Here is a 3,796-nt window from a genome sequence, read left to right as displayed (position 1 = left end):
AAATATTATATGACAAAACAATGATATATGTCCAATCATCATATTTTCCTATTCCTAAAAACTTAATAAGAGATAGTTTCTTTTCACTTCTTTCGTCCCTTACCTTATTGTTTTGTTTTTACTCTTACAAGAAAAAAGAAAAACCCTCAATCAATATTGTAGGGAATACTCCATGACTAATAGTATGATTTTCTTTAGTAACTAGTCTATTTATAGATAGTTGTTATGATTATTAACACATTCTTTAGAATAATTCAAGTAATTTGGAATTAGTTTTTCTTTATGACAGATACAGAAAATAAGAATGATCCACTCTTAGTCTTTGAAATCTCTTTTTTACCCTTCAATATGATCTATACATTTTCAATCCAATCTAGAACATCTCATCCAGATTATAATCTGAAATAGTTGGAATAAAAAACAATATATATATTATATAGCAGTAAATTATTCAAGCTTTGACGGATGGAATAAAATTACTGCTAAAAGAGGATATTATCCCATCTAGGGGGGATATTTGGTTATTTAGTATTGGACCAGCGGTAGTGGTGATACCTATTTTTTTAGGCTATTTAGTAATTCCCTTTGGTCGCCACATTGTTTTAATTAATCTTAGTATAGGCATTTTTTTTTGGATTGCAATTTCAAGTATTGCTCCCCTTGGACTGCTTATAGTAGGATATGCATCCAATAATAAATATTCTTTTTTAGGTGGTATCCGAGCTGCTGCTCAAGCTATTAGTTATGAAATTCCTTTAGCTTTATGTGTGTTATCTATATCTCTACGTGTGATTCATTGGAATATGAGATTCATTTTTCCCTTTTTTAGTTATAATTATAAAAAGAGGGAAAAACAGAACTTAATGGGATGAATATTCTGATCAAAAAACTAGATAGTCATATGGGTGAGATCAAACAGTTTACAAATCTTGCAGTAAGATGATTAAGTCCCATCCCCCATGTACAAGAGTGAGAGCATGCACAATCAGTGAAAACTGTGTGCCCCAGTTCATATATTAGTCATTGGGACCCAATAGCAGGGAGGAAAAGTATAAAAGTATGAAGTTACCGTCATTATATACTAAAAATCAAGCAAAGGTAGATGGTGAGAAACACCAAGATATAAAAAAGATTAGTGAAAAAAAAGAAACTGATATCTTATCTAGACCAAAGATATTTCCATAGAAATGGGATAACAATAAGGACTTGACATTGGTAGGGATGATCAAGTAGTACTTCCCCAGAACCCCGATCTACAATATGTTTCTATCTACTTCAAAAAATGGCTATCCAGAACAAAGTAATCCTTTAACACAGTTTTCTTTCTCTCGCAAAAAGAATACTGAAGGTTAAGATAGGTTCAAAAGCTCCTATTATTTGTAGTAGATGGAATCTCATTGGTTCAATTTATGATCTGGTGCTTTTTTTTTTTTATTGTGTTCTTTATTTCTTAATGACCATTGAGAAGCTGTATGAAGTGAAAGTTTCACGTACGGTTTTGGAATAGAGATGAAAACAGTGATGTTTCTGTCTACTATAATTATCGAATAGTTCAAGTATAATTGATATAGTTGAAGCACAGTGCAGATATGGTTTTTTAGGATGGAATTTGTGGCATCAACCTATAGGGTTTTTAGCTTTTTTCATCTCATCTCTGGTAGAATGTGAAAGATTGCCCTTTGATTTACCAGAAGCGGAAGAAGAATTGGTAGCGGGTTATCAAACTGAATATTCGGGTATCAAATTTGGTTTATTTTACGTTGCTTCTTATCTAAATCTATTAGCTTCTTCATTCTTTGTAACAGTTCTTTACTTGGGCGGGTGGAACTTATCAATTCCATTCATACCCATTCTGGAACATTTTGAATGGGATTCTATTTCTGGAATTAGCGAGGTCTAGTAAAAAATTGATGAGCAAACAAAAATATGAGAGATGAACGCAGAGCGTAAATCTATACACGGTATTCTTCCTAACACAGATCTATCTTACTACGCCTTTTTTATTTCTCAAGGAAAAAAAGATTGCAGATCTAATAATTCGGCGAATCCACACACAAAATGTGTAAAAAAGATGTCAACTCTATTCTAGTCTACTCTATTTCCCTTTTTTGCTCTTGTTTGGGGTAGGAATCGCTCAAACAATTGTTCAATTTATTGAATCGAGACTGACGGGGCTCGAACCCGCAACTTCCGTCTTGACAGGGCGGTACTCTAACCAATTGAACTACAATCCCACTAGGTACAGTTTATTGACTAAACTGTCATAAAAAAAACTGTGCCGGGTCGTATTTGTAAAACTTTTATCTTTCAAATTTATATATCAAAACTGTTCGTTCCGATTCTTTCTCTATACAGTAGGGTAGGGGATTCAAAAACCAATTACCTTTCTTATCTTATAGATAAATATCTATCTCAATCTATCAAGTTGGTATTGGGCCGAGCTGGATTTGAACCAGCGTAGGCATATTGCCAATGAATTTACAGTTCGTCCCCATTAGCCACTCAGGCATCGACCCAGGGAAAAATGGGAAGTTGATTATAGTACCTAATTAGGTACTATAATGACTTTCCTAGCCTACCTAGTACCCCTAGGGGAAATCGAATCCCTGTTGCCTCCTTGAAAGAGAGATGTCCTGGGCCACTAGACGATAGGGGCCTACTTATTGTTATAATATTCAAATCCCTAGGAATTTGTCAATATAAAAGAATCTTTCTTCATATTTCATTATTTAATATTCTTCTTGTGTTGTCAGGATCGACAATATAACTATATTCAATTAATTTCTATTATTGACCCCATTATTATGGCATCTATCGAATATGTAATAGACTTCTCCATTGGTAATGAAATGGTCAAAAGCCCTTTTAACTCAGGGGTAGAGTAACGCCATGGTAAGGCGTAAGTCATCGGTTCAAGCCCGATAAAGGGCTCTTACTTGCAATAAAGCCCAGTTATTATTTTCAACATTTATTTGATTAAGACAAAAAAGATGCAATATACCTTTTTTTGTTATAACGGAATAGAACATGTTAATATAATTGAGCATAACTAACATATAGAATTTTGTTTTTTTTAGATAGAACTTTTTTTCTTATATCTCGCTACTAATAAGACGAGGAATAGTATAAGATTAGGCATAATATACGATAATATCCTAAGACACCGCCTAAGACCCCTATTAATATTCAAAAAAATGAGGAGAATGTTAAGAAGCCGTCCATTCCTTTGCCTTCTTCTTTTAGACCGCTAGTGAAATTTTTATCTGATGAATTGAAATTGCATGCTGACAAAAATAAAATATTACCTTTTATAATCAAAAGGTGGCCATTAATAGTGTTGGATTCTAATCGGTTTAATGACCCCCTTCGATACGTGAGTATAGGAGATTATATTCTGCGTGGCCCTGTGAGGAGCCAAGTTGCTGAATATTTCTTTGATGTTTGTCTCAGTGATGGCCATCAAAAAATTTCTTTCACAGCTCCGCCAAGTATCTCTTTTTTTGCCAAAATGGCAAACTTGGGTGATCAAAGTCTTGATTCAAATCAGGATCACCTTGATGAATGGATAGAAAAAAAATGGGAGAGGAAAACTTCTTTAGGCGAAGAGCTTGAAAATAGGGTGAGAGCTCTAAGAAATGGATCTCTTATTGTCAAAATTCTTGAAAAGAGAATCAGATTTTAAAAAACAAAAGATAAAAAGCGTCTTTCAGAAGTTGATGATCCTTTACTTAGCGGGCCATTCCGTGGGTCAATGAATCAATTTCAATTTAAGTCGCCTTGGATGCTTTATTCGGAG

At 33.8% G+C, this 3,796-nt stretch overlaps 1 non-coding gene across 1 annotated transcript; it reads left to right on the top strand.

Moving 5' to 3' along the window:
• The first annotated feature begins 2,859 nt into the window (after positions 1 to 2,859).
• Positions 2,860 to 2,931, top strand: TRNAT-GGU (transfer RNA threonine (anticodon GGU)). Its single transcript has one exon. It is a non-coding gene; the product is annotated as a tRNA-Thr (tRNA).
• The last annotated feature ends 865 nt before the right edge of the window (positions 2,932 to 3,796 follow it).

The sequence above is a fragment of the Cupressus sempervirens genome, chromosome 7 (genome assembly GCF_028749045.1).
Source record: "Cupressus sempervirens isolate cs-2001-9-10 chromosome 7, ASM2874904v1, whole genome shotgun sequence".
NCBI classification, from domain to species: Eukaryota; Viridiplantae; Streptophyta; class Pinopsida; order Cupressales; family Cupressaceae; genus Cupressus; species Cupressus sempervirens.
This window is presented reverse-complemented; position numbering and strand designations above follow the sequence as displayed.